The 23,456-nt window shown below is 45.0% G+C and overlaps 1 protein-coding gene across 3 annotated transcripts in view; it reads right to left on the reverse strand.

The window, feature by feature from the left end:
* Fryl (FRY like transcription coactivator) overlaps positions 1-23,456 on the reverse strand; it is a 242,412-nt gene that overhangs the window by 190,700 nt on the left and 28,256 nt on the right. For 2 of the 3 annotated variants that reach the window (XM_037209095.1, XM_037209091.1), the window contains exon 2: positions 12,925-13,100. The exons of the other annotated variant lie outside the window; for it this stretch is intronic. The gene's annotated coding sequence lies outside the window, so the exon portion shown is untranslated. The remainder of the gene's footprint in view (positions 1-12,924; positions 13,101-23,456) is intronic. 3 annotated transcript variants of the gene reach the window in all.

Raw genomic sequence — 23,456 nt, forward strand, 5'->3', positions numbered from 1 at the left:
ATTTATTCAGATCCACGTCCTCTACACAGAAAAATAACACATTTCAAAGTGAATAACAAAACATTCCAAACTGGCTTGGTCACTATAGATAACCATATAGAACAAACACACCACAGAGCTTAATCCAGCTCTTACAGAGCATAACCAGTAACCGAGACAACCCCCAAACAGAAGTCAGCCGGGGGGGGGGGGGGGGGGGGGGGGGGCGCGGGGGGGCGCCGACTCCACCCACAAACAGGCTCGACTCTTCATGGTGGCTAACTTTGGTCTAAGAAAATTACATATATAGGAAGGGAGATTTCAGAGTTGGTTCGCTGCACCCTAAGAAATGACACCCTAGAAATGCAAACTAATTAAGGACCCAACAATAACAACAAAACCAGCACCCATCACTGACAGCCCACTCGCTGGGACCAGCTACCGTGGGTGCTTCGCATGCATGCCTGCATTTTAATCCAACTAGCCACCACAGACAGGGGAACTGAGAACACTGGTCAATGAACTCTGAAATCCCGAACATCTGGTCCTTTGAAAAGAATAAGCTGCTACATGCAGTTGTATGAGACTAAGCATGCACATGCAACCGTGATTCCAATACATTCTTGCGTGATCTAAAAACTTCAGAACTCTCAAAACAGGATAAATAAACATAATTAACACAGAATTTCGACTAAATATTTCATGAAATGAATCAATTCATATCAAACTAAGAGAAACCATATTATGACCAACAACTCAGAGAATATATTTCATAGACTAAATCTAATCCTTTTTGGTGAGGTCTAATTATGCAAGTCCAGTGAACAACTTCACGAAGGGAAGTGACAGCCTCATTTCAGCCATGATTCTTAAAAATAATCTCCAGTCTAAAGCACAAACGTCCTGAAGGAGGATACGAATGCTTTTCAACACTCTAACTGTCCACAGATGGGCCGAGCTTTGAGGGTGGACCTGACAAGGATGCAGAGGACCGACTGTCGTCCCGAGGTCTACATGAAGATCTCTCCACTCCATCATCATTCTCTCCTGAGCATCCGCGTGGCCCTCTGCTTTACTCCAGCTTTGTCTGGAGAGAACAGCTGGTCCTGGGCTCACTGTCATAGAATTCAAAGCACCTGGATAAGTGTGGTCTCTGGACCAGCTTTGCTAGCTAGCTTATGTTGCTCTTCTCACTAAGGATTTTAACATTCCCTGAAATCACATTAAGGCAAAATTAAACATCAACTGGAAGATGAATTAGAGCAGAGGTGCTCACCCTTCCTGATGCCGTGACCCTTTAATACAGTTCCTCTTGTTGTGGTGACTCAACCATAAAATTATTTTTGTTGCCACTTCATAGCTAATTTTGCTACTGTTACGAATCATAATGTAAATATCTGTGTTTTCCAATGGTCTCGCACAACTCCTGTGAAAGGGCTGTTCAATGCCCCCCACCCCCACACCCCACGCCCCCAGGCATCAGGACCCACGGGGAGAGAACGGCTATATTAGAGCATGCAAGCGGTGAAACGCAATGCTGTTACAGCCTTCTAGAAACTGAGCACCGGGAACAGGAGAAGGCATGGAAACAACCCAGCTGTCCATCAAGCCATGCCCTACACAGACAGCATGCCAATATGGGATAGGATGGGGTCTGTAACCGGAGGTGTGCCCTGATGGGTGTGACTCACCCACTTCTCAGACTACCCTCCTCAACCTATTCATGGGAGAATGTTTCAAAAGGGTGCACATGTTGGAAAAGCAAAAGACGAAAGCTATCTTTTAACATATCAGGCTTCAGAATTCACATTGTGGTTATACTAAAAACTAACTCTCGTATGGATCTAAAAGTGGGGGAGGGAGGAAGGGAGACTTGGAGAGGGTCCAGTGAGGCAGAGACGTGTCTCCCACCTTGGCAAGCTTCTTCAGCCTGGCCGCCAGGTACAGAAGCCCGTGGGGCGTGCAATCTCTCTCTGTGACAACTTCACCTTTTAAGCCGTTCATAAACCCACCCAACCAGGAACCACACAAAGTTTGCTGGTTTTGAAGACTCCATTTTACAGATTAAAACTTCTTTTTATCACTCCCAACTAATGATATTATTACTGGCAATCAGTAACACATGGTATTTTGTTTCTTAGCTATGAACATCTCAGGTTTCAAAATCATTTTTGAAAACTCTAAAATTCTATTCCCAGAAACTAAGTCTCAAAATTCTAATTTCATCTTAAGCAAATTCATTTAAAACCTCCATGGTAATATTTGACCTTAATATAAGCAAGGCACTATTGTTAACACTGTTGAAATATTAAAAAATTGCAATATGTCCTTTAGGTAATTTGCTTTTTAAATGAGTTTAAAAGGATTATACTTGCCAGACATGGTGGCACCTGCCTTTAATCCCAGTACTCCAGAGGCAGAGGTGGAGGCAGGCGGATCTCTGTCAGTTTGAGGCCAGCCTGGTCTACAGAGTGAGTTCTGGGACAGCCAGGACTATTGCACAGAGAAACCTTGTCTCAAAAATAAAAAATTAAAAAAAAAGTTTATGCTTTCCTACATTTCAGATCCCAAAAATAAGCCCCATATGGTAATGAACCAAAATTTTTACAGCCACACAACCCTTTCATTATATCCAGAAATATCAAAAGACAAAAAAGCAGTTCTTTAATTCAATAGTTGGACCAAAGCAATGAAAAGATTAATATCTGAAAATTCTTCTATAAAATAAATCAGCACCCACCACCCCTCAACAACAACAGAAAATTCCATTATGACTTCAGAGCAATGGTCTCATCTGACAAAGCCGTGCGTAAGTGGTGCAGGTCCAGAATACAAAGACAGCTCAATTAAAGAGACAACCTCGTTGAAAGGGAGAAAGGGAGAGAGGAAAGGAGCCTCGGGGAGGAATAAGAGGTGAAGAGCAGAAGCCTGGAAGGACTGTTTTTAACAATAAAGTCATTTTGCAAGCTATCACTAATGAACAACCGAACCTTCTCTTCACGGATGAAACATGTTGACTAGCCCTGTTGTACAAACAAACTCCAGTGTGAGCATTAATACACTAACCCTGTCGATATGCAAATGATCACTTTTAATCTAGAAATCAGCCAGACAGACAATCCTCCACATGATGGGGGGGGGGGGGGCACAGATACATTAAATACACTCCATATTCACAACTTCATTGGTCGTTCTCTGAATACTGACTACTCATACTATGCTTTCCTGGAGTCCTCAGAACGCTGCGACTGCCATAGGAACACATTGTTGCCAAATCAGTGCGGAGAGTTATTTGATGTGTGCTGACATGTAAAGATGGCTCAAAAGGCAAATCAGGCTTTTCTGTGCAATAAGGTCACTGTCCCTGAGACTTGCCTCTTCTTAAAGAGATCCCCTTGACTCGATCTCCTAATCTCACACAACCCAACAACATTCTTTTCAGTCCTATGAGCTCTGAAATGAAAAATACGCAGCTCTTTTCACTACAAATAAACCCATGACTGTTCCTAATATAACAAAGTGTCTTAGAGTTGACATCAGCAACAAAGGAAAAACAGGGTATGTAGGTCAAAAATAAACCAATCTCACTGACGGCATCTTAAGCGGACTAGGGGAATGGTTAGGTGTGAGCCTTTAGGAAAGGAGAAAAAAGGGGGTAGGAATCTGCAGACAGACCTGGCATCGTGGGAAATTAGGCAGAGGAGAAGCTACGGAAGAGGGGAAACGTGATTGGTGCTTGGTTGCCCACAAGAAGGGATCCTCAGGAACCTAAAACACGTGATACCTCCGTCTTGGCAAGACATCATTCTTCCCCAGTGAAGGAAGGGGCTACCAGTTGTTGAGAAAGGGAGCACTGGATGAACAGATCGTGTTTTTATTGTGATGTTTTTTAAAAAATAACAACAGGGTCTCATGCAGGGCACCCTGGCCGTGAACGTCTGATCCCTCAAGTGCTGGGATTAATGACAGATACACACCACTACACCCTGTTCGTGTGGTGCTGGGGACCGAACCCAGGACACAAGCATGCCAGGCGAGCTCTACCACTGGGCTACGGCCCCAGCCATTAATTAAACCACCTGTCATTTCTAAGTTATCTCTGGAAGCCGATTGGGCGGTAAAGGACTAAAACAGGGTGGAACTTTTATTTTTTTTAATCTGACTAAGCTGTAGAGTTCCTTCTAAAGACCACTGACAGATAAAGATACAAGGAATGAGTCTGATCCTGGAGCAGAACTAAGAGAACTTCACAACTGAACAAGCAGGCACCATCACCCCACAAATGCGGCCACTGTCTGCATCCAGCTACTGGCCTACATCTCCACGCAAGTCATCGCAGGAACATGATGATCTGAAGTGGCTGCAGGGATTTTGTGATTTTTTTTCTCCTCTCTATTTTATTTTAACTTTTCTTCTTCAGACAAAAAAAATTAATGTGTGCTATAATCTCAACAGTGGACTTAATGAGATCCAGAATCACGTGGCAGGTGAGAGGCCCATGGGGAATCATCTTGATAATGGTCATTAGAGAGGGAAGACCCGCTCTGGTGGGTGGCACCATGCCCTGGTATAGGATCTTAAACTGCTGAGAGAGAGGGAGAGAGGCACAACGTGACCAACTGCTTTAAGCTTCTGCTGCCTCGACTTCCCCACTGCGGTGGACTGGACCTTTAACTGTGAACCAACAGGAACCTTTCCTTCCCTCTTGAAGCTGCTTGTCGGGGTATTTTTCCCCAGGTGTACCACATGTTGTCTTGGTTACTTTTCTCCTCGGTGCTGTGACAGACGGCGTGGGAGAAGAAAGGCATGCAGTCCATTCTCAGGAAGTGGACAGGCATGGCTTCCTCACATTTCTATAGCTAGGGAAAAGGGGAGGGGGGTGCTGTACTCAAGAAATGGGGAGGGGGGATGCTGTACTCAGGAAATGGGGAGGGGGGTGCTGTACTCAAGAAATGGGGAGGGGGGATGCTGTACTCAGGAAATGGGGAGGGAGGGATGTTGTACTCAGGGAATGGGGAGGGGGGATGCTGTACTCAGGAAATGGGGAGGGAGGGATGTTGTACTCAAGAAATGGGGAGGGGGATGCTGTACTCAAGAAATGGGGAGGGGGGATGCTGTACTCAAGGGAATTGGGTGAAGAGGATGCTGGTGCTCAGGAAAAAGGGAGAAGAGGATGCTGGTACTCAGGGAATGGAGAGGGGGATGCTGGTACTCAGGGAATGGAGAGATGCTGGTGCTCAGGGAATGGAGAGATGCTGGTGCTCAGGGAATGGAGAGATGCTGGTGCTCAGGGAATGGAGAGATGCTGGTACTCAGGAAAAGTCTTGGTCATCATCACATGAGATGATGGCCCTGGTAGGTCTCCCTTCCTTCATTAATCCTGTGTGGAAACACACTCAGACAACTCAAGATGTGTGCCATCCATGGTTTTAAACCCAGCCAAGCTGATAACAAAGACGCACTCTCTATCACAGGCCCTCAGCAGGCAGCCCAGGCTGTCTTCAAATGGTCTTCTCCTTGACCCAGCTTTGGGCCTCAGTTTCTCAGGGAAGGAATTTTTCTGTAAACAAAGCAGATGAGATGACGCCTTCAAGCTAGCCAGGTGCTGTACATCTGCTAGAAGATTCACTTCTGACTCAGCATCCTTCCCTGTTTCCTGCATCTGCATATGACACCAGGACTGTTTTCATCAGGTTGGGCCTAGCATCTCTCCAATCTCAGCTTAAATGTCCATCAAACTGCAACCCATAATTTCTCCGATCCACTAACGGCCCCACCCTTGAATTCTCTCTTGACACATTAACTGTAGCAGGAATCTTAAAAGTTCTTATTAATAAAATCAAACCCGAGGTCAGTTATTGGGGTCCATGCTGGTAGATCAGAGAGACAGAACAAGCCACAGCTATCTCACCTCACCTGATCCTCATCTGGTCTTGTCTCCTCAGACTGGAGGCCTCTGAGTCCTCATCCGGAATGGGTCTCAGCTGAATTACTGCTCAAAAGCCTGAAGCTTAACCAGGCCAAATGCTTAACCAGCCAAATGCTTCTAGTCTCTGGTCCTCACGCCTTATATATCTTTCTGCTTTCTACCACCACTCCCTGGGATTAAAGGCTGGCTTTCTGGGATTAAAGGCGTGTCACCATGCTTGGCTGTTTCCAATGTGGCCTTGAACTCACAGAGATCCAGAGGGATTTCTATCTCTGGAATGCTAGGATTAAAGGTGTGAGTGCCACCATTTTCTAGCCTTTGTATCTAGTGGCTGCCTGTTCTCTGACCCCAGATAAATTTATTAGAATACACAATACCACCACACATTAACTGCAATTTTTGATCTGTGCTTAACATGGACGCCCCCAGGAGACCACTACCCAAGGGCAGGGATTATGACTTCCTACCTACTGCCAAGGTGCAGGACTGCCACCTCTGGCAGGTGTTCCACCATTACTTAACGCATTCATTTTAAATAAAGCCACAAAGAGCCTTCGCTTTCTCAACTAGGAAGACAGTCACGCCGTTAACTGATAAAGGGGATGCTGGAATGCCGGCTCTGAGGATAAAGTCAAAGTCCATCTGGGGGATGTTTGAAGAAATAGCTGGAGTCTGGGCTATGTAAGGGGAACCATCAAACATCAAATGATCAGAAAAATAAGTCTACCACCAATGAAGAAGGGGTAAGGAAAAAAATGAAGCAGGCAGGAAGCAGATTAGAGAATAGCTCTGTGGTCAGGAAGGGAACTAACGGTTGGTATTCCTAATAATAAAGGGCTTATAAGACAAACAAACACACACACACACACACACACACACACACAAAAAAAAAAAAAAAAAAAAAAAAAAAAAAAAACAAACAAACAAAAAAAAAAAAACCAATAACAACAACAACAAAAATCACCACTAGAAACCCAAGGAAAGGAGGGCTAAGGGAATGGACAATTAAGAGGCAGAAACGCAAATGTATCTTTACTGCACAAAAAAACCAATCGTTCAAAAGGAGGGTGGAAAGTGACTTAGTAAAACCCCCAAAAGTTTGAAAACATATTTTACGACATAGTTGGTTATACATGGACAGGCACCGGCTGATGAGAACACTAAGTCTGACTCTCAGGCTACATCTGGAAATAGCGAATAAAACTGCAAATTCACTTAGCCGCTGACCGTACCAACCCACTTCTAAGCACCGGCCTGACATGTGAACCAGTAAAATCAAAAGCAGCATGTGTATATTCACCACAGTACACTTTATATTAGCAAAAGATTAGGAACAACCCCAATTCTGATACATTCAAGGAGGTGTTCTATGGCTGTAGAAAGGATAAATAATAAACTGGTAAGGAACGATTTTCAGAATATATCAAATGAAGAAAGGAAAGTATATAGTACACTACAATACATATTAAAGAGAGAGATAAGACCAGGTGGTGGTGGCGCACACCTTTGATCCTAGCACTCAGGAGGCAGAGCCAGAACTCTGTGAGTTTGAGGCCAGCCTGGTCTACAGAGATCCAGGACAGGCACCAAAACTACACAGAGAAACCCTGTCGGGGCGGGGGGGGGGGGGGGGGAGAGGGATCCCCTGTTTACATTTATTTTACTTTATTTATTTTGTGACAAGGGCCAGGCCAGAAGAGGGCCTTGGAGTGCCTGGAGCTGGAGTTACAGGTTGCGGGCTATCACAGGTACTGGGAGCTGAACTATAATCCCCCGGAAGAGCAGCAAGTACTCTTAACTGCTCAGTCGTCTCTCTAGCCCCAACTGCTTAGACTTAAACAAATCAACTGAAATTTTCGAATGGTTTCTTATAAGAGGAAAAAAAAAAAATAGGAAGTAACTCCTTTCAATATACCTTGTTTTGTGAATGTTGTCTTTGGACACATGAAACTATTATAGATGACTGTAAAATAACATTACAGCTTATAAGTTATTATGTTGCTAAGACCAGCCAGTTGTTGGCTTAGCTACACAGAGGAGGATTATTATGGTATGTCTGAGAGGCGTGCCAATGGCCCCCACCTCCTGGCATTCACACCCGTACACAATTCCTCTCCTTCAGCATGGAGTGGGTTTGGAGGCTACCGTGAAAACAGAATGCAGAAGAACGCCAGTGTTCACGGCAAAGCAACCCATCAGCAACAAAGAGCAATAACTCAGTCCCTGCAGCCGAGTTTTTAAAATGTGGGATCGGAGCATAATGTATCAATTTGGCATTTAAAAAAAAAATGATGCCCTGGTCTACAGAACCAGTTCCAGGACAGCCAGGGTTCTGCAGAGAAACCCAGTCTCAAAATAAACAGAGAGAGAGAGAGAGAGAGAGAGAGAGAGAGAGAGAGAGAGAGCAAAAAATAAGATGTTCCGATGCATGCCACACATAAATGACCTTGATAATATTATGCTGAGTAAGCTAAGCCAGCCACAGGAGGAGAAATGCTGCTATGACTCCACCTATGAGGTAGTCAGACCCTGAAAGTAGTGCCAGGTGGTTTTCATGGGGCAGGGTGTGGGAGAGCGGAGAGTTACACTGGATGGATACTGTGAATCCATTCAGTTCAATCCACTCAACTGTGGGACATGAAAAGGTTCTGCAGACAGAAGAGGGTGATGGGTGAGCAACAGCACGAATGTGCTCCATGCCCTTAAACTGTACACTTAAATACAGTCGAGGTGGGGAACTGCGAGAGAGCCCTAGGTTTAATTCCCGGCCCTAAAGAAAAAGAAAGAAATTCCGACCAACAGCCAGAAAGGATTAACCCCGCCCGAAGTTGCAAGAGTGAGCTCCAATGCACCACAGAAGTCTCTGTGACCCCACCAGTTGAAATGACTGCGGCCCCAGAAAATATCACCGCAGCTACAGGCACTCAACAAGCTGCACCCCAAAGTAACAGACCGACACCAACTGTCGGATAACGATGCCACTGGGGTAAGCTGAGATGGTTGGGGAGAATCCGTCCCCGAGCAAGGGATAACTAACACACACAATACTTTCGCTAAGCATTCTGAGTGACGTGTGCCCTGCCGGTGTCCAAAAATAATTTACTAATTCCACTCCGGAGTACATGTGAGAAAAAAATAAATCAAGCTTATAATGTCTATGAAAGGTATGCAAAAGGATTCAGGGCAACTTGATTCCATCAGCTAGAGAATGGATAAACTAACGGAGGCATTTCACACAACGGAATGGTAAACATGGATAAACGAACTGTCATTTCACACGACAGCAGGGAATCTCACAGACACGTCACACAATGGGGGGGACGTCATAGACACCTGCATTGTTCGTTTGTTTCAATACAATTTTTTTTGTGGCTGTTTTGTTTCAATACAATTTTATTTGCTTGGTTGATTAGTTTGGGTTGGGGTGTGTGTGTGTGTGTGTGTGTGTTTTGAGACAGGGTCTCACTATGTAGCTCTGACTGTCCTGGAACTCACTCACTATAGATCAGCCTGGCCTCCAACTCACAAAGACTTAACTGCCTCTGCTTCCTGAGTACTGGGACTAAAGGGGACTGGACCACCATACCCGGGTTAGTTTGCTTTGTTGAGATAGGGTCTTGCTACATAGACTGGGCTGGTCTCATCCACAGCAACCTTCCTGCCTCAGCTTCCCAAATGTAAAGATAATGAGTCACCATGTCCAGAGTCATAGATACATTTAAAAAAAAAAAGCCAGAAGAGGCTATATTATTGCTGAGAGTCTTGTATATGAGTAATTATTTAATGTTGTAGTCATATTATTCCTGGTGCCATAAAGAACCAGATTTGCAGCTGAAAGAAATTAATATAAAATGAAAAAATAAATTAGGATGCTGGAACTGAAAGTACCAATCCATAGATCCTGGATTGTATTCTTAAAATTCCACTGTACAGAGAGAGAGAGAGAGAGAGAGAGAGAGAGAGAGAGAGAAAAGAAGAAGAAGAAGGAGGAGGAGGAGGAGGAGGAGGAGGAGGAGAAGAAGAAGAAGAAGAAGAAGAAGAAGAAGAAGAAGAAGAAGAAGAAGAAGAAGAAGAAGAAGAAGTGTTGACACCAGAATTGGGGAGGAAATGTTGCTCCAGGTAGCCAAGAAGCTACTGAAGAAGCTATCCCAACTGGGTAACAGATGCATGCTCCATCTAATACATTAAAAAGGAGTGTTAAAATGCCTGTTTTGCAACCTCTGGAATAGTTCAAGAGCCCCCGAAACAAGGGGTTAACAACCAATTTTTGTAAATAAAGTTTTATTAGAACGCAGCTGTGGCCATTCATTTGTTTACACTGACTGGTTGCTTTCCCTTTACCTTAGCAGCTGTATAAGCCACAAGCAGAGGAAAGGTGACAGTCTTCAAATACAAAACAACCTTACAGGGGAAAAAAAAAACACCTGCCAATCCCTGACCTGATTGCCATTGGGGCGCAATGCTTTATGGGAGATTGGGGAAGGCATGAATACTTGGTGTGGTGGTTTGGATAGGAATGGCCCCCATAGATTCACATGTCTGAATGCTTGGCTCATGGGAACTGACACTACTGGGAGGTGTGGCCTTGTTGGAATAGGTGAGGCACTGCTGGAGGAAGTGTGTCACTGTGGAGGTGGGCTTTGAGGTTTCAGACACTCAAGCCAAGACTAGTGACACTGCCTCTTCCTGCTGCCTGTGGATCCAGATGTAGAACCCTCAGCTCCTTCTCCAGCACCATGCCTGCCTGCACGCCATCATGCTTCTTCTTGACATGATGATAATGGACTGACCTCCAAAACTGTAAGCCAGCCCCAATTAAATGTTTTCCCTTTTAAGAGTTGCCATGGTCATGGTGTCTCTTCACAGCAATAGAAACCCTAAGACAACTTTTGAACTAAAGTGAAGACAATGATTTCAATATCACAGGAAGGGAACAGTCAGTCCCAAGTCCCAAGCAAAGATGAGGTAGAAGACAGATATGGAGGGACTAGGGAGATCACAGAACTTGGGGCTCAATCCTAGGGCACTAATGTTAGGTGATTAATTGTTTTCAGCTGCTCCTAGCCCTTCTTCGAAATACACCTGTATTTTGTTTTAAGGGCTCTAGGACTGGACTCACTGACTCAGATCTACTGACCCTGGAGAACAGCTAAGGTGAAATCACAGAGACCAGGCAGGCCCAGGAAACAGAAGCACCATGAATGCAGAGAGAACAGAGACGGGGAGAGAAAAACCATCTGGGCCAAGTAAGGAGCGCCCGGAGGTCAGCAGACGAGAAGACAGAGAATGCAGGAAGAGAAGGATCAAAGTCACCAACCTGCAAAGAGAAGCACTGAGTGAAAAATATTCTAATAGCAGGTATCTTGTTCCTGTCTCATAACTCACTAATGGACCAAAACTGTCTCACCAGACGGGAGAGGGAAGAAAGCATATCCTCAATTTTAAAAAATAAATAAATAAATATTCTTTCATTTTGTTCACTGAAGTAACAAGGTATTACATAAAATCTTCTAAGAAATAAATCCACAAATCATTTCATTGACTCATCGCAGGTATGAGAAAACTGACGCCTAGGGCTAATTAGTGTGTGCTCTTTAAAAACCCTAAGTAGTTGATGTAAGAACTAGAGTTGAACCACATGGACCCCTTCTCACTCTACTGCTGAAGACCCCCACTGAATGTCAGGCTCCCTATCTGGTGACTTCTTTATTATGCTAACAGGCACTAGGTATTTTCATTCATAAATCTCAAGCCTTTGGTAAACACGTGCCAACTGCCTTTGAAAGGGGGCCCATTTCAAAACCAGTTCGTTTTTAAGGTCTCCCATTTCAGCCATGTGTTCTGTTCAGTCTTCCTCTTCTGCCCTTTCTGCCCAAAGACGTGTTCTGAGTACACCTTGCATGTGAAGAGGCACACGCGAGGCCATGCACTAAAAAGAGCTGATGTCACACACCTCTCTAGAGATGTCCCTAGAGAAATGAACGCCTATCAAGGCCACACCCCAGACTCATGTGTCTGACGGTCGTCAGAGTGATTACACAGAGTCTCCCTCCCCTAGGAAATTAATAAAGCATTTTTTAGGTCTGGGGGTGGGGGTGAGGGTGGTGTCCAGAGTCAACTGACTTGGATAGCAACTAAGGGGGCAAGTTGTTATGATGTACGCATGCAGGGGACCCCAGCTGGCCAGGGTATGCCGCATGTGCTTGGAAACATGCTGGCATGCTGGGCATATGCAACGGCAGGTAGAGGACGGCGGCGGGTGAAACACACACCGTGCGGAATACCCTGGCCATCCGGGGTCCCCCGAGTGCATATATCATAACACAAGGCCTGCCCAGAACGTGAGCAGTGATGTCCAGTAAGTTGGGGACCCCAGTGGGATAACAGCAGCAAGGGCAAACAGCCATTACACGTTCGCTCTTACTCTGCTTCCCAGCCACTTCCGTTTGCCGTGTCTTTCTACCATGTGATTGTGCCACAGGCAGACAAGCCACGGAGCCATCTGACCACAGCCTGATGCCTCGGAGACCGCGGGCCCAAAGAAACCTTTCCTCTCTGTAAGCTGACTTGCTCAAGTATTTTGCCATAGCACTGAAAAGTGACCAAGGCAAGTATGTTTATACGTATTACTCGCTAATATTAGGTATTATGTTATAGCAGTAAGGCAGTACAGAAAGGCTGTTTCAAACCCATGCTACTGCTACTTTTAGACGCAGTTCAGAAGAGAGTACCCAAAATAACTCTGACTTATATAAAAAGAGAGAGCCTAGGAAAGGCAGTCCAAAGAACAATCATCTCATGATTCCCATCATCCTTTAAAAGGGCAGGCACCGGTCTGAGTTCCATCCCCAGAACCCACGTGATAGAAGGATAGAACCAACTCCTACCAGTTCCACATGCTTGCATCACTCACACACACACACACACACACACACACACACACACACACACACACACACACGCAAAATAAACAAAATTCAATTTTTTTTTTTTGTTTTTTAAGGACACACCCTTACCACTTAGAAATGGATGTTGAGGCACAGAGTTTGTAGAAAAGACACCAGATTTGGAAAGGATCCATCTAGAAACGTTTTCACCCTGGCGCTTGCACTTTACAGGCACTGACGTGGGCACGCTGGGTAAAAGCAGCTGCGACTCTCCATGTGTGAAGCAGAACTCGGAATGTCGAAGGCTGCAAGACAGAAACGCGGGGCGGGTTAGTCCAACCATACGGGTCCAAAACCAAGTCCGTGGTGCTTCAGCAGCTGCCATGGGGCATGCTACTAATAACGTAAGCATTGCAACTGACAGCTTTGGTCAGGAACTTGCTTATAAAAAATAAATACATAAATAAGCCGGGTGGAGGTGACGCATGAGCTGGGTGGTAGTAGTGTACGTCTTTCTTTTCTTTTCTTTTTCTTTTTTTTTTTTTTTTTTTGGTTTTTCAAGACAGGGTTTCTCTGTGTAGTTTTGGTGCCCGTCCTAGAACTCCCTCTGTAGATCAGGCTGGCCCCGAACTCACAGAGATCCGCCTGGCTCTGCCTTCCGAGTGCTGGGATTAAAGGCATGTGCCACCACTGCCCGTCAAGGTGTACATCTTTAATCCCAGCACTCGGGAGGGAAGCAGAGGCAAGCAGAGGCCTGTGAGTACCAGGCCAATTTAGGCCCCATAGCCAGTTCCAGGCCAGCCAGGGCTGCACAGTAAGAACCTGTCTTAAAAACAAAAAAGTATTTCAGCCATCTATATGGAGATACAAGACAACTCTAATTAACATTCAAGGACTCTAAATTAAATGTTTCTTTTCCGCTGCTACCATCTTTCTCAAGTATGTTCAATCTTAAAGGAAATGGCCAGTCACAGTTACTTATTTCTTGAGGAAGCAGGGTCATAGTAGTGTTCCTTTGCCTTGAGGACACAGCATCTGGGAACTTGGGACAGCCATCCTGGAGCTACCTTTCCTTCTCCACAGGGTGCCCTTAGGGCACAGGTGCTCCACGGTGCTGGGGGTGGTGTCTGGACACTCAACCGTGAGGTCTGCAATTAACCATTGACCTCGGAAATACCATCCTACCCATACAACTGCACACACAGAGTGACAGCTGGACAGCAAGATCAGTGTGAGATCATTGGTAAAAGTAAAACAGACAACAACCCAGAAGGGTGTATTTTTTTTTTTTTAAATTGCCTAGGCATTCACACAGCTGCAAAATCCAGATGCACTGTGAACGGCCATGAGGAGACCACCTGGCTGCATTAAAGAAGCAGGCTACAGAACACGGAGTTATATTCTGTCATTAGGAAAATAGCACGTTAAGCTGGGTGTGGTAGCGCATGCCCATAACGCTAGCACATCACGGGTGGAGGCAGGAGGATCAGGCGTTCTACACAATGCATCGGACGCCAGCGCAGGCTGCAAGAGACCTTGTCTCACATGGAGCTGGTGGTCTCTCCAAGGCCCTAAAAGTTGCATGAGAAATGGGTCAGATGATGACCTGTACAGGACAGTAAAGGGCGTAGGGATTAAGAAGGTAAGGGCTGTTTTATCTTCTGACTGCTGAAACATATGCCTTTCAGACAGAATTAAACTCAAAACAAGTTTCCCAAATAAGCTGATTCCTCCAGCTTCAGAAGGTCACTTACCCCAGAGTCACTTTTCTGGAAAACCAATGGCTACTTCCCTCCTTGTCCCTAGGGAGGACCCAATAATCCAACACTGGGTACTAGCACTCCATGCATCCCTGAGTGAGCCTGCCAAACTCTATTCTGGGCACCTTAAAACTCCACTGTTGTCCATCTCCTCACTGTTAGGGAAGGTCCAGGAAGGTACCAAGACACACCGCTAAGACTGAGAACCAATATGTCAGCATGTGAAATGTTCACCGTGCTGACTTGAACTCAAAATGCCTACAAAATTCTATATGCAAATGCGGTATGTTATTTCCAAAGAAAAGGGCAAGAAGTGTCAACATCTGAAGTAGAAAAAAATGAATTATGGTTTACTTGGAAGATATTCCATACATTACATTTAACCTAGAGCTTGTAGCTGAACATGATGGATTCACCCCAAATTCCTCTTGGGGGGATTGTTATTTTTATTAGCGCTTTGAGAATTTTGTACAGTGTGCTCTGATTCATATTCATCTCCCTTCCCACTCTTCTCAGATTCACCCCCACTTCCCCATCCGCCTAACTTTGTGTCCATTTTTTGTTTGTTTGTTTGTTTAACTGGTCAAGACCAATTTGTGCTGCCCAGATATCCTTCAGTGTGCGCCTTCCACTGGAGTGTGGTCCACTTCTGGGGCTCCACTCTCAGAGAAAACCAACTTCCCCTCCCTCCCCCAGGAGCTAACAACTGCCATCAGCTCTATGGCTAAGGTGGGACTCAGTCCCACCTCCCCTCTCCATGCTGGGATTTGGTCTGGCTCTGGCTCACACAGACCTGGTTGGTGTGTGCCGTCACCACTGCTACAAGTTAAGTTCATGTGCGCAGTGGCCCTGCTGTGTCTGGAAGACCTCCCCGCAGTCACTCTCTGCCCCGGGCTCCTACCCTCTCCACTTCTCTTTCATGGTGATCCCAGGGCCCTGGGAGGAGGGTTCAGTATACACAATCCCTTTAGGGCTGAGCATTGTGCATTCTGGTGTTTTCGGTGCCCCAGCAAACAAAAAACCAAAGATTAAAAAAAGGAGAAAACGCTGTCTCAAAAAAATAAAAAAAAAAAATTTAAAAAAGAATGAAAGAGGCATTCTTTAGTAAATTTAAAATACTTTCAAAAACAATGTGCAGAAATGTTCCTCAGCAGCTAGGCGGTGGTGGCGCACGCCTTTAATCCCAGCACTCAGGAGGCAGAGGCAGGCGGATCTCTGTGAGTTCGAGGCCAGCCTGGGCTACCAAGTGAGTTCCAGGAAAGGCACAAAGCTACACAGAGAAACCCTGTCTCGAAAAACCAAAAAAAAAAAAAAAAAGAAAAGAAAAGAAAAAAGAAAAAAGAAATGTTTCTCAGCAAAAAAAAAAAGAAAAACATAAAAATTGGTTTATTCACATTAGTATTACAGTAGACACTAATATAGTTATACAGTACATGTATATTCAACATAAACTACACATACAGTAAACACTTGGTATATGCTGAATTGCTACCAGTAGCAAGGGCTCTTCTGAGGAACAGTCACAATGCCAAGCTAAATTCAAAATATCGAGGGAAAATACTTCTATTCCTCGGCAGTGGTCTTAAATATATGATGTTTCTCTTACACTTTTCTCCAAACAGCTGTTGTTATAATGATGATCAGAAAATCCACTTTTAAAATCTCACGAGGAAGGTGTTACAGATGAGTGTCTGTGTCCCGTCCCCAAACTCACATTCTGATATACTAACATCAGTGGAGGAGGTGGGACTTCCAGGGGAAGTCAGGTCATGAAGGTGGAGTCCCCGGAAGGGGAATGGTCCCGTTCCCAAAGGCACAGGAGAGCTGGCTTCCTCTATCTACTAAACCAGGAAGTGGGCTCTCACCAGACATCAGATCTGCCTTGACCATAGGCTTCTCCACCCCCATGACTGTGAGAAACTAATTTGACTCGGCAGTCTATGGTATTCCACGGTCACATTCCAAGCTGACTAAGGCTAATGGCACTAAGCAACAAGGTTAAAACCCTCCCATACTACTAGTGGGAACAAAAAAAGTCAAAAGGCAATTCCAGGAAACCTATGTGATCCTCAAAGGATAAACACCACTCAGGAATTCAAACACAAAATGAAAATATATACCCCCACAAAAATGCATGTTCATCGTACCATTTTATACAATTGCCAGATGGTAGAAATAACCCAAATGTCACCTCTCAATGACTGGATGAGTAAAACTGAGGCATGTGAGCCTATTGGAGTATTACACTACCACAGAAAGAAATAATGTACTGATATGTGTCACACAATGGGTGATTTGTAAAATATACAGATGAAAGAAAGAAGCGGATATGCAGAATGGATAAATACCCACACAGAGAAAGTCAATGAGCAGGTGTCTAGGAACAGAAAAAAAAAGAGAGAAATGATGAAAATATAACAATCAACTGTGAGGTGGGTGTTCAAGTCTGTGAATTCACAGTAGCCACAGTTGCATACTTTAAGTTGGTGATTCATAGTGGTGTGTGGATTACATCTCAATAAAAACGGTTTCTTTCTAAAAAAAAAAAATAATAATAAACCATACTCAAACTTCTTTATCAATAGCCCAATGTCTGCCACATCATTTGTTACCCTGCACCTTTGTAGAACGGGAAAGCCTTGTCTAAACTAACACCAGACTCCTGTCAACTATGGTGTCTGGATTTCAGCTTCCACAGAGGCTATCTGAGTCAGAGGGTCCAATCTCATTTTTCTCCTAACAGAACTACATGCCAGCCATTTGTTCTATAATCTGTTAAGGTCAGTCGTATTTCTTATAATTATATAATTTAGTCAAGTTATTACAATCAAGAATGAGTGAGAACAGAAAATGCTTTGTCTGTAAAAATGAACTTTTATGATCTAAAGGAAATCACTCTAAAACACATCGTACAGAAAATGCCTTGACTGTATTTCAAAAGATTAGCAAATTTAAAATATTTATATACTTAGTCATAAAATGTTTAAAGTATGTACTTTCCACCTTATTTCAAAAAAGTTTTCTTTTTTGTTGTGTGTCTGTGCACTGTGTATGTGTGTTCACATGTACGATCACGCATGTGCATATAAAAGCCTGAAGTTGACTTGACTTCAATGTCTTCCTTCATCTCTGCAATTTATTCCCTGACACGAGGTTTCTCTGAATCAAGAGCTCATCAGTTCTGCCTGTACTAGCTAAGTAGCTCTCTCTGAGGAGTTCCTGCCTTTGCCTCCCAAGTCCTGGAGTTACAGGTGGCCACACACCTTCCCTACTTTGAAATGAGTGCTGAGGTCCAAACTGTGGTCCTCATGGTTGTTTGGCAAGGACTTTATCCTCTGAGCCATCTCCCCTGCCCCTTAAATTAGTTTGCTATTAAATAATCAACTGCCAGTATATTATACAACAAATATTGTATAAGAAAGCCTCTGAAGTTATTGGGGGTGGGGAAGTGTTGTTGGTTTCATGTTGCTTTAAAAATAGGAAGTCATGTGGCCCGGGTGGGCCTCAGCTTGGACCCCCTAATTCCTCCTGTTTTCATCTTCAAAGTGCTAGCTAGGGTCATCACCAGGCCTAGCTGTAGAAGTTATTTTTCTAAGAGACTAATACAAGGACTAGACATGATGGCTCGCTCTAAGAACACTGCCTGCTCTTGCAGAAGACTGGGTTCAATTTCCAGCAGCCACATGGCAGCTCACAACTGTCTGTAACTCAGTCCTTTTTAACACCACAGCCTCTTCTGGCCTCACTGGTAATTCACACACACTGTGCACAGTCACATACGAAGGCAAAATACCCATACGCATAGAGCAAAAAATAAACGCTGCTTTAAATTTGAAGTAACACATAATACTATTACTCTAAAGCGTGCCTGACCCTGCTGAGTACCCTCTGAAAACACCTAGCCTGTCAAGCCTCCACACCTGCGGGGGAAGGGGGGTACCCCCCACTCCCACATTTCCCCCAAGAGTGCTCTTGAGTGAGAGCAGCAGGAAATATTAGATAGAAGGATTTAGAGTGTGGAGATAAACAGATAGAAAATACAGGATAGCCACGACGGGGCCTGGAACCTATTTCAAAGGGCCCCGGCTGTCTCTGCCCTAGGATATTTATAGAAATGCCAAGGGGTGGGGCAAAAGACCTCCCCCCGGCACAGTCAAGTGCAGACCGTCTCAGACACCTGCACTCAGGCCTGTGGTCCAATCATCCTCTCCATGCAGACCTGCTGGGTAAAGCCACCAGGAAACTGCAAATGGGCTCCCACAACCCCCATCATCTCAAGGACACTCCATCTCTTCAACTGGAAGCAGCTGCCCAAGGTCAACCCTGCTCAGTCAACTCAAGACCACTGGAGTCCCCTCTCCCCAGGCGCTTCACCCCCCAGACAGTTTATCTCTAATCCTGCTCTGCAAAGCTAAATTGCATCTCGCCTATATATATTCAGGTGACCATTATGTCAAAAAGAAGCCCGCAGAACTGGAAAACCTTCCTCACTCATCTACATTCATTCATGTAAAAGCTCCATGGCCGTCATCTCCTCCTAGGACCACACATCTCCACCTCCCCTTTTTAAAAAATTATTCTCACACTATTATGGTTGGGTTTTTGCTGTTGTTGTTGAGGAAGATGCTCTCTCCCTCCATCATATGGGTTCCAAGGTTGTACGCAACCCAGGTCCATCAGGCTTGATGACAAGTACCTTTCTTTACCTGTTCAGCCATCTCGACAGCCTGCCTTTCTTGTGACTCAACTTACTCAATCGACTCTGTCATGAGTTGTGACTCCCAGTGCCTGTAGTACTAAAATAGAAAACATTCTTCCACTTGACTGCAAGAGAAGGCCATGTGGGAATCCCACTGGGTCTCTGGCCTGCCTTCTTTGGGGACCTTCCTGCATCTTGGGCATTGCTTCCTAAGGCACCATGTTGCCATCGGTGCCTACCAGCCAGTAGTGGGGTGCACTGACCTGGGTTGACAGGGCCCCCTCCCCCCCCCACAAGATTGTAACAAAAGAGACAAAACCACCGATCTACCTCCCTAATGTTCTCTAGACTCAGCTTCATACAAAGATATCCCACACAGTCCTCCACCCTCATCTGCCGGCCCCTTTCTGCTAACTGGAATGTCCTGCCTTTGTGTCTGCGAACTGAAGCACTTCTGAAATTGTTTTTAAAGTGGAAAGCCACTTACCCACTCAAGAGCCTTAGGCTTCTCAACTGCAAAGTGAGAACAATGCCTTCAAGGGCTATTTCCTAACGATTCGAAAGGACCCTAGCAGTATCCTGAGTATTGTTTAGGGTAAACTTAGAACAATAGCTGGCAGGTGTCAATCAACAGTTCTGTGTTGTTGTTCCACGAACACAATGAGAACCCAAGAAATATTTTCTCAATCGGCAGAACAATAGAGAATGTCTTTTCCAGCCACACGGCTCTCCAAAGAACAGTCTGCGGCTTGACACCTCTGAGAAGAGAAGAGTTTCCACTGGAACGTTCATCTTATAGGAATCTCACAGACCCCAAATGCAAGAACAGAGACCCACTACATGATGGGTCGTGATTCACTAATACATGGGGAAAACGAGAAGGGGGGGGGAGGATGGAGTCATTTCACTGCGTGTGTGTGTGTGTGTGTGTGTGTGTGTGTGTGTGTGTGTGTGTACGGTGTGATGGACATTTAACACAACCTTTGCCATCACGGGTGGTTTTCAGTACACACCAGGTATTCACACCACTGTCCAGCCACCACCAGCATCTGACTCCAGAACCCTCTTCACCTTGCAAAACTCAGTACCCATGACACAGTGACACCCCATTTCCCTGCTCTGACCTCCTGCAACCGCCCACCTACCTACCGCCTCGGTGAACTAATGACTGGAGGTATCTATCTCACACGACTGGAATCACAGCTACCTGTCCTCTGGGGCCTGGCTTATATCACCAAGCACAATGTCTTCAAGGTTTATACATGTTATTTTGTTTTTCAACAAGATCTTCAAGACCACTCAAGGACACGGCTTAAGTACACTGTAACTGACGTATATTACTGGCACTGCCCTGAAGATCTGGATGACTCAGACAAAAGGGGGGAGGGGGGGCACTCCTCACTTGACTGTGGGCATCATGCCAAGTACTCGGGCAGGTGCGTTTCCCACACCTCTTAATTAAGCCCACACGACTCTAAGGAGGTAGTTACTGAGACTCTCAACCAACAACTGAGAAAAGGGGTTCTGAAGAACTCTCAGCGTGAACCGGGGACACTATTGCCACTTGTATCACTAGCTCAACCAGCGTGCTTATATCCATGTATTCAACTCCTTAACTGTCTGTATGGAAAGTCATTGTTACTTTAACCCACGGGGATTAAGATGGCAAGGCAGCACGGACTGAGCGACATCACAAGGGGAATGTGTCCCCTGTGCCTGTTACACACAGGTAGGTGCTCTTTGAATCGGTTCATCACTACACCATTCAGAAGGTAACAGGTTTGTAACGAAACTGTATCTACACATCACTACACCATTCAGAAGGGCACAACTTTGTAAAAAAAAAAAAAAAAAAAAAAAACTGGATCTATGGAGTACACACTTACAACACACACATCAGCTCTGGCCCTTCTGAAACTCTTGTCCATGAATGTTTTTCGTAGATGCTCAGAAAGCAGAAGGCATGGTTACTGCCAGACACTTTTAGGTTTTGCTCCTGGATACAGAATCAGAGACCGTAAAACACAGAGATGCAAGATAAAACCCTAATCCAGAAATCCAGTGTTTCAGAAAGGCAAATATAAATCTATCATATCCTTGTTTTTCTACAAATTTTTCTGTTTTGTTTTGTTTTGAGACAGGGTTTCTCTGTGTAGCCCTGGCTGTCCTGGAACTCACTCTGTAGACCAGGCTAGCATTGTTGAGACAGAGTTTCTCTGTGTAATCCTGCCTGTCCTAGAACTCACTCTGCAGACCAGGTTGGCCTTGAACTCACAGAGATCCACCTGCCTCTGCCTCCCACGTGCTGGGATTAAAGGCGTGCATCACCACCACCTGGCCTGAATTTTTGTTTTCAAACAAACTACCTAAAGACTCTCATTTTTAGCTCAGCGTGACCAATAAGACTGTATATATACACCTCAAGTATATTTCTTACATCGTTAAGGTTTGAATCTGAAGTAGCTCCCATGAGCCCAAGGTCTAGACTCTTGTTCTCGGGTGGGTGGTGTCATTTTGGGAGGCTGTGGGGTCATTAGGAGAAGAAGCCTAGCTTGCAGAAGTCAGTCACTAGAAGTGGGCCTCAGGGGTGGCCCCCGGCCCGGGTCGAGCTCTCTGATTCCTGGTCCACAGTGATCCAGTCAGCCCCCGGCCACAGGCTCCAGCACCATCAACTGAACTGTTCCTCCCTGCCTTCCCCACCATGATGGACTGCAATCCTCTGAAACCGTGAGTCACAAGCAAAAGTTTCTGTCACCGATGGTGGTCACAGCGACGTAAAAGTGACGGTGTAAGTAATAGCTACATAGACACAAATGTGCATTTCTCCCTTTTCCCTTCGGAATAAAGCATCCTACATTGCTCATTTTCTCCCTTACGGTTAATTAAAACTCTTTATTATGTTTGAAAGTTATTAAAAACTAAATACATACTTTCTAACTTCCTTAAGCTAGCTTCCTCCTCAGGCTAATGATGAAAACCACATCGAGAATGTAAAATGGTGTGGAAAGAAACTGGGTTCTCTTAAGGGCTTCAATAAATCCCTACTTACAATCCAAGTCTACATGTCCCATTAAACTGTTGTTTTCAGAAAGCAATTTCTTTTGATCACAGCATGAAAAATGCTAGTCAGTTAAAAGAGGGGAAAAAAAATACTGTGTTCACAAAATAACTTTATCCTCACCCATGCTAGAAGCCAGCGGTTTCCTTTCTGTGGGAAACAATAGCCCTTGGGAAACACATTCCCTGCTAAATGTCTTTGGCATTTTCCACACACAATTGGTTCAACTTCCTAATAATCACCATTTACCAGAAATGTGAACGATAAAAATCTATCATGATACACAATGAGAGTAAGCAAGCCAAAAGGAGATAGAGAAGAAAACCTGCAAAGGCTCCCTGAGGAAGACAGGGGAGTAAAAACTCCCAAGCCAACACAAACATCTCCCAGCCCCTGTTTAAGACTGAGAAGGGCAGTTTTAAGGTGACAAAATTCGTTCTTTTCTCCCTTCTGAAGGAGGGCTCACCCCATCAGCATGCCCACACCTGATAAACATCTCCTCTGCCTGGAGGAGCAGGGGGAAGCCCCTCAGCTACTTCCACATTTTTGTCTCCTTTTATGATAAAAAAAACCCTCCAAACAGTGGTCTTTGTTTAGTATTTCATTCTCTCCTTCACCCAGCCCATCACCTGGACCAACCATGGGAGTTGATGTTGTCAATGCTCTCCACGGCTCATGAAAACTCAGAGGTCAGAATCCAGCCCGAATCTTCGGTGGACTCAAAGGCAGCATGTCTCTCTCCATATTTCAAAACGGGTTCTTCCCTTGGACTACAAAATGCCACACACTATCCTAGCTTTATTTTGCCTGTTTTACGAGACAAGGGTCTTGCTATGTAGATCGTGCTGGCTTTGCAGTCAGTCCATCCCACTGCCTCAGCCTCGAGAATGCTAGGATCAACCATGTAGCACGACAAACCAAAAGAAATCCTCCTGCTTTTCCTCTGCTTCTTCTCCAACTCCGATTAACAGGACAACCCAAGGTCAGTCCCCGACCTCCTGCCCACTGAACATTACCTCCGTGGCCAGCTCCCCAGAGGGCTGACATTCAAATCTGGCTATGCTTGATTCAAATCTGGCTATGCCGGTACAGAGCTGGTCTCTGTGACCCACGCCTCCCCCTTATAACCACCAGCCCCACAAAC

The sequence above is a fragment of the Peromyscus leucopus genome, chromosome 10 (genome assembly GCF_004664715.2).
Source record: "Peromyscus leucopus breed LL Stock chromosome 10, UCI_PerLeu_2.1, whole genome shotgun sequence".
NCBI lineage: Eukaryota > Metazoa > Chordata > Mammalia > Rodentia > Cricetidae > Peromyscus > Peromyscus leucopus.